Raw genomic sequence first — 13,663 nt, forward strand, 5'->3', positions numbered from 1 at the left:
GGCCACAATGCGGACATGGCCTCCCGAGAGGGTCGCAAGCATAGGCCACACCCCCTTGATGCTAGGTCACAACCCCAAAATGTTGTCCGTGCGCAATGTCCCTCTTTAAATTGTTTCAAAGTTGGGAGGTATGCTTGTGGTCCCTGAAAGAAATGGACATTTATTTTAGGGAACATGTCAACCTTAGTAATTAATAATGAGTAAGCTTAGTAAATTCCCCCCACGGTATGCTGTATTATGGGCCTGATTAAGTAAAGCAAAAAAGCACAGAAATGGAATGTTGCACTGCAGGTGGGGCTTAGGTAACGTGTAGGGAGAGTTAGATTTGGGTGGGGTGTGTTCAAACTGAAATCTTAATGGCAATGTGATATTAAAACTGTCTAACATCTGGGAGCTTCATGCAAAAGCAGGTAGTATTTACCTTGCAAAAAAACAAAATCAACTGTATTTGCTTCCCTTGCGTAGCAACATAGGGGCAGATTCAGGATCCAAATTTGGCCCCAGCCCGGTGGTCGCATGTGCAAACTCCGACAACGAACGACTGGGCCGTTGGTAGTGGGGAGGGAGGACCCCACTACTACTGCAAATGCACAAAACACTGGAAAAATGGAAGCCACACAATTTTCTCTGTGATTTCTACAATGCTGCTTCCATCAGTGTCGGACTCCAAAGGGGTTATAAACACACCAGTGTTACAGTGAGTTGGGCCGGAAATGCTGGGGCTCCAGCAGCAGCAAGAGGAGGAAGGGGAGCTGGGCCACATGACAGCAGGTGGAGGAGGATGAAGCTGTGCCTGGCCACCCTGACATGCGCAAGCCGGGGCTCCACTGATGCGGGAGGAGGAACGGGATCCAGGCCTCCCAGTGGGGTCTCGGGAGACAGCGCAGCCACCACAGCTAAGCAGTGTGTGACAGCCTGATCCGAGGTCCTATCACATCTGCCTCAGTGACAGGGTCGTGCGTCCCTGTCACTGAGGCAGATGTGTAGATGCCGCTTTCCCATTGATTTTTAATAGGCTTTTCAGATGCTTTTGTCAGTGGGAGGCACAGCTCCCGCTGCCTCTTACACTCCCACAGTGTCCCACCTCATAAATAATAAAAATAATTAATAAGATATTTATAGCGCAGTATATGTGTTATAAATATTTTTGTAATTTTTTTTAAATCATTTATGACAGGTGAGGTACTGCCTCCCCTGCCTCCCTGACTGCACGTCCCTGCAGTGTTATGGTGGCAGTGTGTTTGTATGTGTGCCAGCAAAATGGCTTCCGACACTTCCAGAAGCACTCGCTTAAATGCCATGTTATTTCTGTATTTCTGACTTTTTCAATATGCTATTAACAAGTCAGAATTAATAGAGTAGTGATATGGTCGCTCATGCACCCACCACCCGCAGGGTTTGTCCAACACTCCAATTGCTCGCCCACCAACACCTGTTCCCACTCATGTTTCTGAGCTTACTGGTGCTTTTGAGATCTGTGCATGCGCAGTGAAGTATGAGCATTCTACTGCTCAGACTCCACAACGCTGTGCAGCAGCAGTCATATAAAAAAATGCTTAAAAAATGGCCGCCACACCGTTTTCCTGGAAATTCGTAATCCGCAGTAGGGTCAGAGTGCTCCACTGCTCAGACCCTACTGCTCAAAGGGCTCCCGTCACTGCTTCCAGCAGAGAGGAGGGGGCCTGGCTGGAGGAGGCTGAACACCGTCCTTCTCCTCTCTCAAATTCCCCTTGGTGCTATGCATCCAGAAGCAATGGTAGTCATGTCTGGATGCTGGTATATTATCACAAACCCACCACAACCCACCACAAAAGGTATGTACATGGGTGCAATGTCTGACATTTTAGGCCCATTAACTGGAATACTAGGGGTTTTTCTAATTGAATCGGTCCCCCGCACGTTCACACGGGGGACCAATATTTGCATCTGCCTAATGCAGGCACAATTCTGCGCATGTGCAGATGCTGGGTGCATGCGGGCACGGCAAACTACATGTTTGCTGTCCCACTCGCACATGGCAGTGCGGGCGGTGGGCATGGGGCGGTGGAGGGCACAGACCATGGGAACACCCAGCGTTTCATGGGCGTTCCCATGAAAACGCTGGGTATTCTCATTCAAATCGGCGGGTGACGCGGGTGTGGGGAGCGGGCAGGTGACGTCAGCAGAGGTCAGCTGCCCGCCGTTTCCCGCACAGGGTGCTTGCAGATCAGGGACACCACAGAGGTGTCTCAGATCTGCCAGCGCTGGAGAAATAATTCGATGGCGGCATTTAGTCCACACTGCAAAATTCGCAGCATTGCATGTGGACCAGAATTAGGGTTAAAGTTTATACTGGGGCATAATGTGTATAATGTATCATTTTATTGAGATTAATTACATATTAATTGCTTTGGGGACACCACAAACATTGATTCACCCCTTTTGTCTTCCTAAAATTGAAGCAGTTCTTTAGAAGTTTAGCAACGCAAATCAATATTTTATTTACTGCCTGCAAGAATCAATGTCAATGAACCTTATAACAAAAATGCACAATTGATCTTTTGGCATTTAATTAGATTTTACTTGTCACTAAGGAGTGTAGTAAAACTAGAACGTAAAAATGGGGGAAATTCTAAAAGCTATAATATATTGTGAATTGCAGCCCTAAGGGCAATCAGTCCTCTCAGCACATATCTTCCTGGTAAACATGTTATAAATTATTAAATGGCAAATACAAGACTGCCCTTTGGTACTCTGTCCTAAATGTATTTGGGCTTGCTATTTCATGGTATTTATTTACTGTACATTGATGCGCAGTAGTGCAGACAGCCTGACAAAGCACTAGGGACTAAATCATTCATTGTCCTATGTTCCCTGCTTGACTATTTTAGGTTTCAGCATTAAAATAAACTCAATTCATTTAAAATACAACACATTGCTTTGTAATAGAAGGACGATTTGTACCCAGACCATCTGACCAGTTACTGTTATTGGCCGCTTTGTGCCGAGGAAAACTATCACATATGACAGCACAAAAATTATTAACATGTTAATTGAACTATTAAACACCAATTTTTACTGTTACATAATTAATGTCATATTCACATATATTAAAAACACTAATTATAGGCATTTTGTGTTGAGTGACATTTGTACTAAATACCTGTATGTTGAGCGGAGTGACTATATATATATATATATATATATATATATATATATATATATATATATATATATATATATCCACATATTTTCTGAAAGTCTTTGATTCGTAAAAGCAGATAAAAAATTTTACGCAATGCAGATTTCCTTATGCGTTTATTTTCATATTGTAGACATGAGTGAGGTATTATCAATGTAGAGAAGAGCCCAGCACGTTTCGTCTACATAGATACTTCATCAGGGGTCACTGTACAAATTAACATTAATAAAGTTGTAAGTCAGACATGGGACTTCAAGATATACACAAAATATAAAATAACATTACAAAACATACATCAACAAACGAACAATGTGTAAAGATGTAAAATCAAAGAGTTATAAGGAGAGGAAAAAGCTGGAGTATTTACAGTATATACAATCTGGACAATTTAAAGGTAGATGAGGATTCAAGTAATAGATGTACAAAAAATTAACACAGTAATGACATACCAGTGATGTATAGTGGCTAGTACAAAAAGTACTGCTTCTTAAAAGGTAAAAACACACTTCATTACCAATTTGGACAAAATCAGTATTATTACAAAGGAACAGTTACTATAATGTATTTTTCCAGTTGGACACCAATATGTACAGTACCTTCATTGACGCAATGGATATTTTTTAGTGAGGGGGTATGATATTGACCTTCTCACTAGGGCTAAGCATAAAGCATTGGCTATCCCGAGGGAGGATTTACTTAAACCCTCTACTAAATCTGACCGACCTGGACGCACTAGACTTCCATGGGTGAACCACTTCAACACTAGCAGTGATTCCATCCGTTCTGTAGCTAGACGACATTGGCCCATTGTCAGCAGTGATAAAGACCTTATGCTGACTTCCACTGACCTTATGCCCTGTTATACTCGAGGTAAGAACGTTAGGGACTGGGTGGTCCGGACAGATATTTCACCTCGTCCGGATGTGGCACCCCAGACTTCCTTTTTAGGTAGGCGCAATGGCTGCTTTCGCTGCCTACACTGCACGACCTGTAGTAGTATGACTAAGGGTGATAGCTTTTACCATCCATTTAGTGGTAAGCGGTACAGTATACGCCATAGGGTCACCTGCACCACACGTTATATTGTTTATCTTATTTCCTGTCCGTGTGGGTTGCATTATGTTGGTAAGACTGACCGTACTCTGCGTGACCGCATGGCAGGTCATCGCACGGCGATCCGTTCTGCTCTGGCTACAGGCACTAGTGACCAGCCTGTTGCACGCCATTTTGCACAGGCTGGTCATAGTATGGCCAACTTAAAATACATCATTATTGACCATATACCTGCTAAATTGAGGGGGGGTAATCGATCTTTGGATCTTTTGCGTTGTGAATCCCGTTGGATCCACCGTCTTAGGACCATGACTCCCTATGGTCTTAATGACCACTTGGGCTTCCATGCCTTTCTGTGATCTTTATTTATAATCTGCGTTAAATTTTTAAGTTTTAATTTTTTGGTATGCCAATACTGTCTTCTAGTATAACTATTGTATACTGCCAATGTTTGCCTTTTGTCCCTTGATTGAACATGTTCTAAAGGGTATATACCCCTTTTTGTCTTCCTAGATGGATCTATAGTGACAGCGCAAATTTCGTCCTCTGATTCTGCTATTATCGTCATTCTTTCATTTATTTATATGATTGATCTATTTACATGCATGTATTGTTGTAATTGTTTGCATATATATACTGTGTTTTCTATAAAACTTTGCTGCATACGTTTTTGTATTCATATTCTGTATCAGCGCCTGTATTCCCTATGAATGCCGGCTTCTGTATCTGTGTCACATGACCGCGGGTTTGCTCTGCCGCGGCATTAGGCTGTGCGCCGCTATTCAGACGTCCCCTTGGCAACGCGTCTACACTTGTTGTGGATGGTAACCGGGGTAACGATGACGCGGCTGACGCACGCTGATGACGCGGCGGGAGGCTGCCTGGCGCGAAACGTGACCGGTACGTGCACGGGTGAACGGGGATATAAGGTGAGTGATTTGTATGTGTTTTTTATGCCTGATGACGATTATTAAAATCGAAACGTTGCATTGATTCCTGCCTCCGTGATTCTTCACCCTCCTCCGTGTGCTGCAGTTGCTGCTTCCTAGCAGCGTGAGTATTGTATTTGCCCTCTCTGTGGGGCCACTGCTGGCACCGGGACTTTACCTTTTCTATTGTGGCTGTGCCTGACCTTCTGGACTGTATATATATATATATCCACATATTTTCTGAAAGTCTTTGATTCGTAAAAGCAGATAAAAATTTTTACGCAATGCAGATTTCCTTATGCGTTTATTTTCATATTGTAGACATGAGTGAGGTATTATCAATGTAGAGAAGAGCCCAGCACGTTTCGTCTACATATATACTTCATCAGGGGTCACTGTACAAATTAACATTAATAAAGTTGTAAGTCAGACATGGGACTTCAAGATATACACAAAATATAAAATAACATTACAAAACATACATCGACAAACGAACAATGTGTAAAGATGTAAAATCAAAGAGTTATAAGGAGAGGAAAAAGCTGGAGTATTTACAGTATATACAATCTGGACAATTTAAAGGTAGATGAGGATTCAAGTAATAGATGTACAAAAAATTAACACAGTAATGACATACCAGTGATGTATAGTGGCTAGTACAAAAAGTACTGCTTCTTAAAAGGTAAAAACACACTTCATTACCAATTTGGACAAAATCAGTATTATTACAAAGGAACAGTTACTATAATGTATTTTTCCAGTTGGACACCAATATGTACAGTACCTTCATTGACGCAATGGATATGATCCTGAAGTATCATAAAAAAAGATGCTATACGGGGTATTCAATCCCCGCCATTATTTTTGACGGGGGAAATATCGGCAGGTGCAGATTGACAGAACGGGCTCAACTTTGAATCTCGACAATCTACAGCCGGTTACGCGGACATGCCCCCTTTTTGCCAATAGCGAATCGGGACATTAAAAACGGGCCAGGGTCATGGCTGTCGGGACAGATCGACAGTCTTGGCCTGGGATTGAATACCCCCTTATATATAAAATCTTTGTATATCCATACCCATAGTTGGATGGTATATGCTGAAATAGCCTAAAGTTGTGAGTCTGTCTCCTGATTACTAGATAAGTCCTGCGAGTGCCACCGCCCACTACTATATGTCTATTTGTGTATTCCTACAGATTGGAGACAATACCACACACTATGAATTGAGTGCAGAACCATCCATCTCGGATCAGGCCTGCAGTTCCAACTGGAATTCAACAGAATGTTGCATAAACTAAAGAGTTATGAGCAAAATAATATTTGTCCTCATAAACTATTGCCTAGATGTTCCAAACAGCCCATCTCAGGCATGACGGGTCCTGCACCACTCTGATTGTGTTAAGCATCTTTTTTACTTGAATATACAGTACATCTTAGACACAATGCAGTGTGTCAAAACCACTTAACAAGACTGCATTGATTATTTTTGATATGCTACTCTTGCACATTTGTCTGTAAATGACCCTGTATCGAATCTGTTCTGTTGTGCCTCATCTGCGACTTCGTACCTATTTAACACTTACTCCTATGTGGCTAAAGTCGCAGCCCAATGTATCTGGTACAGACTGAGTGGTGTTTTACTGCATTTTTAATGCGAGTAAGATGCTCATTTATATTAACAAAGTGGCTTCTCTGCAGTTCCCAGTTGAAAATGTAAAGATGCTTCATGTGAGTACCACTTTAAAGTGGCAACGTATAATTGCCACCACTTTGTAATTATTTATCCCCTAGAATGTATGGTTTTCCCAAAGGCTTTGGTATGGAACCAGAAACTGGATAGTGGCACGGAGCCTCATCAGGAGACAACATTCAGTTGAGTGAAGAAATACTGCAGACGATGAAAGTTTCCGCACTGGTGTACTGTATGCTGACTTTGACAATACCAATACCTTTTATGGAAGACTTTGAAAATTTTGAACTGTCAAAGCACAAGTGCATTATATGCAAGAGCATGTACCTGAATAATATAACCAAAGTCTTAAGGGCAGAAGGGAATCCGGCAACTACGACTTCTTCAGAATGGAACCACTGGCCCTGGCCCATGGCTGAGTATGCCAATATTCATTCAATACTCTTTTGCGGTGTTGGACTGGGGGATGCAATGATAGGGTCCCATGCTTAGGGGTATTGAAAGTCCCCAGAGGGGATGTGGACAGCTGCCATAGAGGTTTGGCTAACCATTAGAGAGTGCATGGTCTGGGCCCCATGATAAATAACTACATTAAATACTGCAAGTGCATGTTTCATAACAGCAATGCACTGTAGAAAATATACCATAGTCCTGTGTAGTATAAGGCAATATACTGTACTGTAGGTACAATTTATAATTCAAGTGCACTGTCCGGAACCTGGTCCCTAGAGAAGAAGGTAGGACTACACACAGTAAGACCTACTGGGGGTTTTCCCCTATGGACCAATCCAACCCTGCCTTGACTGTTTATAATAATTCAGTCAGCCTCAACTTTTTGCCTTTCTCTGCGCTATACTTTACAGTACCTACAGTACTGACTCCAGATCACTTGCCAATGTCTTACCCAAGTGTACAATAGACATCCTATAGAAAACCAGCACTCAGCAGTGGAGCCTAATGCTCTTTACTGGGGTCCCTGGTAAAGACTGCAAGAAAATAGAATTTTATATTGACTTATATAAATTAGAAGTCTATCTTTATTCTATTACCTGATGTTAGAGACTTGTGGCCTTTTTATCATCCCTTATGAGCCCGATACACAAGGGGGAATGGAAGTTTCTGCACCATTTCTGTAACAGGCCCATTCTTTGTTAGGGGCCTTATATTAAGCAAACTTCAAAATTGTAAAGTTCCTGGAGCCCCTCTCACATGCACTTTTCATAGGAGCTGTCCTCCCAACAGAGCAGGTATACGGTCATTAGGTCGACAAGCATTGAGTCGACACCAGTAGGTTGACAATGGTCTAGGTCGACAGGTCATTAGGTCGACATGGGCAAGGCCGACAAGGGGTTTTTCACAGTTTTTTCGAGCCGACATGTGCCGACAGGTGGTATTGCATGCCCTACCATCCGCTAGGGCATGGTGGGAGAAAAAAATAGCGTAGCGAGGCACCGCGCCCGAAGCATGGCAAGTGCAGCAAGCCATTTGAGGGGACGCGGTGCTACGTTTCAGTGTCCAGGTCGACTGTGTCGACATTCGGGTAAATAAACTGTAAAAAACCGCACTTCAGCCTTTTGACTGTCGACCTTGCCCTTGTCCACCTAATGACCTGTCGACCAAGACCCATGTCGACCTCTCTGCAGGTCAACCTAATGGTGTCGACCCAATGATTGTCGACCCACTGCAATAATGCTGAATTGCTCCAGTAATAATGTATGTTCCAGGGAAATCCTCCGTTAGTTCTTATACATTTCTAGGTTTACATTTGAACACATTAGGAGACATTTAAAAAATGTAACGGTCTTTTATTTGGAACTGTAAAGCATAACCGATAAAGCCTGAAACCAGAGGGAAAGAGGTTCAGGGGAAAGATGAGAACAAATAACTTCACAGAAAGGGTATTGGAAAAGTGGAATAGCCTTCCTTCATAGGAAGTTGAGGCTAAGGGCCAGATGTACTAAGCTTGAAAGTGATAAAATGGAAAGTGCTTAAGTGCCACCCAATCAGCTCCTAACTGCCATGTCACAGTTTGAGTTTGAAAAATGAGGTAGGAGCTAATTGGTTAGTGGTTTATAACTCTCCATTTTATCACTTTTCAAGCTTAGTACACCTGGCCCTGTACAGTCATTTACACATGCTTTCGATAGACATAAGGGTATCCTTACAAAGACCTGCCTTTGGCTGCCTTTGACACTGTTGACCACCCTCTCCTGCTCAACACCCTCCGCTCCTTTGGCACCACTGGCACGGTCTTCTCCTGGTTCACCTCATACCTCTCCGATCGCTCCTTCTCCGTCTCCACTCCGAGCTCCTCCTCTCCTACTACCCCCCAGCCAGTCGGTGTTCCCCAAGGGTCAGTCCTTGGCCCTCTCCACCACCTCTCTGGGCACCCTCATCAGCTCCTATGGTTTTCATTACCACCTTTATGCTGATGATACCCTAATCTATCTCTCCTCCCCCGACTTATCCCCATCACTCCTGTCCAAGGTCTCCGAATGCCTCACGGCCATCTCAGCCTGGATGACCCAACGCTTCCTGAAACTAAACATGGCTAAAACTGAACTTCTAATCTTCCATCCCCCGAACATCCCCTCTTCTCCCACTATCTCCATCAGCATTGGTGAAACCGAGATCACGTCCACCGACCAAACGCGCTGCCTCGGTGTCATCATTGACTCCTCCCTCTCTTTCACCCCCCACATTCGTGCTCTCTCACAGTCTTGCCGCTTTCACCTACGCAACATATCACGCATCAGACCATTCCTCTCCAGTGACGCGACCAAAATTCTCATTCACTCTCTTGTCATCTCCCGCCTTGACTACTGCAACATCCTTCTCTCTGGGCTACCTCTCACCCGCCTCGCACCTCTCCAATCCATTCTTAACGCTGCTGCTAGGCTCATCTTCCTCTCCCGCCGCTCTACCTCCGCCTCCCCCCTCTGTTTATCTCTTCACTGGCTCCCCATTCCTTTCCGAGTTCTCTTTAAACTCCTCACCACCACCTACAAGGCTCTCTCCTCCTCCACAGCTCCCTACCTCTCTTCACTGATCTCTATCCACACTCCCTCCCGTCCTCTTCGCTCCATCGCTGACCGCCGACTGACCTCTCACCTAATCACCTCCTCCCACTCCCGTGTCCAAGATTTCTCTCGCGCTGCCCCCCTGCACTGGAACAACCTCCCGCCACCCATCAGGCTATCTGATTCCCTTACCTCCTTCAAGCGCTCCCTCAAAACCCACTTTTTTCGACTAGCCTATCCCTCCTCCTAACCTCTTTTGATCCTCCTATCCTGCCTCCATTCCCCTCCGTTCCTACTTATCCTATTGTATTTCGTTCGTCCACCCACCTATTTTTAGTATGTTAACTCTTATGAGCAGGGCCCTCCTTCCTCACGTACTCACCCTACCTCATTACCTCACCTGTGCTCCTGTCCTGTTCTTCCCTTCCTCTACTTCATCTTCAGTCTCCTTGACAATTTTGACACCTACTTCCGAACTGATGTTGATTTTAGTTATACCAGCTATACCCCTATTTATACTGTATCTTTCAACACACCCTGTACGTTACCTTGTAATTTTTTTTTTTTTTGTTTGCTATGTACGGCGCTGCGGACACTTTGCGGCGCCTTATAAATAAACGTACTACTACTACTACTACTACCTAAACAACAATAATAATAATAAGTTAGTGTTCCCAACTCTTAGCATGGTCTTGCACAGGGCATAATTCTGCATTGTAATCAGTAAATCACATTAGAATTTTTATAGAAACCTACTGCAGTCATCAACAATAAGTATACAGTACTTAGACACTATAGTAAGTAACATATTCTTTAATGGAATTAGTCAGAGAAGTATAATCAAATGTGGAAATGACCATGACCAAATCAATAAAGTGATCAACTGATGCTTAAATCTGGCCATTGGCTAAGCTATTGCATACTGTATGAGAATATATTTTATAGTGCTATTATTTATGTTGCGGGTAAACGGTTCAAAACATAGAAAACTCCTTCAATAATCTATAATGAAGGTTCCACAAAATAAAATTTACACTACTTCATACTTGCATACTGTACTTTTGAAAACTAGTTTCAGGGAGATTATAGTTGGTAGTGGAATTTTGCAAAGCAGCCCATTGAGTGAGCGTGTCATGCTCCACCCTCTATTTACATATACTGTATACTGTATGGAGATATTGTGAAAAGAGGAATCTTTTAAAATGACATATATCCAAATGTACATTAGCACCAAAGGAGTTAGTAAGAGCTACTATACTTGTTACAAATGATGCTGATGATTCAATGTAAATGTATCTGTCTCCCATTCTTTTTTCCCCCAAAAATGTAACAATGTAATGTGGGCTAGGTGAAATGAGGGAGATTGCTAGACTAATGAGGGAGAGAGGGAGATTGCTGCTATTTCAGGGAGTCTCCTGCAGAATGCAGGAGGGTAGGCAACTATGCTCCATTTACCTTTGAAGAGTGCACTTGGCTTTTTGGTACTTTTCTTTTTTTAAATGCAATATTTAGTCAATGTTTACTATATACATGTTTACAATACATTTTCTTTTTTTTAAACTGTGCTCTCCATGAAATACTGTTTCCTTTTTATTTTAATGAAACCACTTGTTAATATTAACTTACCCCACTGACTAGGTTATAAGCTATCTCACGACTCACGGTCAGTGTTCTTTCTACAATTTGTTGTTATATCTCTGCTTTATGTTGGCAAAATTTCACCCACTGACCGGTGCTGCAGAGTACTGTGGAGCCTTACAAAGCAAGAACAATAATACCAATTAAAAAGAAACACAAAAACCAAACATACATACACAAACACAAATACAATATAAACACACATTAAAAGGTAACAATACCCAGTTTTTCTCATTAAATCGACAGAGTTGACATGACTTACTTTACAGACACCAACTTCACAGGGGGGGATTGAAGTGGGATTATTTCAAAACAAGTGACGCTGATTGATCCCTTCCTAACACAGAAAAATATGATTGCAGGGTAAAATGTATTAGTTTTTAAGAGACACATGTAATACCCCTGCCAGCCAATTCTACTGTATTATTGTGTTCTAGACCAACCAACAGTCATGCAGGGAAGAGAATCACACGAGCACAGCCCAATTGACCTTGAGCAACAATAGCTTTATTATTTTGTAAATCAAAGGATTTGTGCAGCTCTAGAATATGTTTGAATTGAATTATTGTTGTTGGGATTATTACAGGAAGATATTTGCCAGTCTCTAGTGGTCCTTTAAAGCCTTAATGATTAGTTTTATTTATTTGATGCATATTAAATAGAGATTTCAGCGATTATATGATTTATAAGAGAGAACTTTGGGTAATAAAAGACTTACGGCAAACAGTCAATACCTGAATATTTCTGTTGCAATGTCATTTTGTTTTGTAATTGAAAGTAGCAGTTTACCAGTATTGTTAGGCTTCAGTCATCTACCAACATCTCATGCAGCCAATGTATAGGGCTGCATGATAATGCGCCATTGCTGCAGTAACAAACTATTACAGCTCTATCAGCAGTAACCTCTAAAGGTGCCCACACACTAGAAAGATCTGTGATCTTAAGATTTATCCTAAGATTTCCCTTGAACTCCCCATCTGCCCAACACAAAAGATTTCGTTCAAAGGAGTACATTTTGACAAAAGATTTATCTTAAGATATCAGAAAAATTATAATAATGGGCTGGGCTATGTAGAAGGTAATGGGCTGGGCTATGTAAAAGGTATTGACAGCTCAGTGCACATTCTGCTCTGTCACAAGTGGATTTGGTGTATACTTGCTGAACTTTCCACTTAGCTACTGTGCTTAGTTAGAGACATGGTGGGGATCTAACCCACGACCTCAGCGCTGTGAGGCAGTAATGCTAACCATTACACTATCCGTGCTATATCTATATATATATATATATATATATATATATATATATATATATATATATATATATATATATATATATATATAGGAATACATATAACCCCTAATAATTTTATGGCACATGGAAGGAAGGACAGTATCTCTGTGCTACCAGTACAGTACTGGGAACTACAGTGTCCCAGTGCTCCTTCCCAGTCTGCACATCTATACTGTAATATAAGACATTTAACTCTAGATGTTAAACCTGTAAGTGCTGTAAGATAAAAGTTACACAGGCAACTATGCATAACCCCCTCCCAAATCAGCAGTACCTCTAAGACCCTACTCCTAGTACTGCCATCATGCACTCTGATGAGTGTGAGAATGGGGCAGTGCCATCCCAGCGCAGGCTGCATGTATACAGCATTAGCCCTGCTCGGAGTGTGGTTACCCTACTCACAAAGTGCACTCATCCCCACCAGAAGCAGCTCACCCACCCCTCCTTTGGGAAATAAAGACACCCAGAAGTAATGGAGCCCGCTTCTCCTTACTGGAGCTCGCTTCTGAAGCTTCTCCTGTCGCTTCTCCTGCTGTGTCCCCGCCGGCTCTGGCACATGTCCGGCTGTCAGCTGCCGGGGGAACACAGCTTCCGGCTTTACATGCCGCGTCAAAGCCACGCCCCCAACACATGACCAGAAATTGGTCCGAATATTTGCATATCTTCCCTGCAGCAGGGAAGATGAGCCGACGCCGCAGAAGACACACGGGGACGCGCATCGGATGGTAAGTATTAAAAATAGTTAACGATGTTCACACAAAAATCGAACGATTAATCGTTCAAAAACAATGAAATCGGACGATTAATCGTTCTAGTGTGTGGGCACCTTTACTCATCAGCGATATGCACTTACACGGATG

General features: G+C 42.7%; 1 long non-coding RNA gene across 2 annotated transcripts in view; it reads right to left on the bottom strand.

The window, feature by feature from the left end:
• Window positions 1–13,408, bottom strand: part of LOC146075395 (uncharacterized) — a 95,286-nt gene extending 81,878 nt beyond the window's left edge. Inside the window, exons 1-3 of one of the 2 annotated variants that reach the window (XR_014473567.1) lie at window positions 13,297–13,408; window positions 11,775–11,849; window positions 11,501–11,628 (exon numbers count right to left, since the gene is read on the bottom strand). This is a non-coding gene — a long non-coding RNA (uncharacterized LOC146075395). The remainder of the gene's footprint in view (window positions 1–11,500; window positions 11,629–11,774; window positions 11,850–13,296) is intronic. The other variant, XR_014473568.1, reaches the window with a different exon arrangement.
• Between the last annotated feature and the right edge of the window lie 255 nt (window positions 13,409–13,663).

Source organism: Crinia signifera, chromosome 4, assembly GCF_055691185.1.
Source record: "Crinia signifera chromosome 4, ASM5569118v1, whole genome shotgun sequence".
In the NCBI taxonomy this organism is placed as follows: Eukaryota; Metazoa; Chordata; class Amphibia; order Anura; family Myobatrachidae; genus Crinia; species Crinia signifera.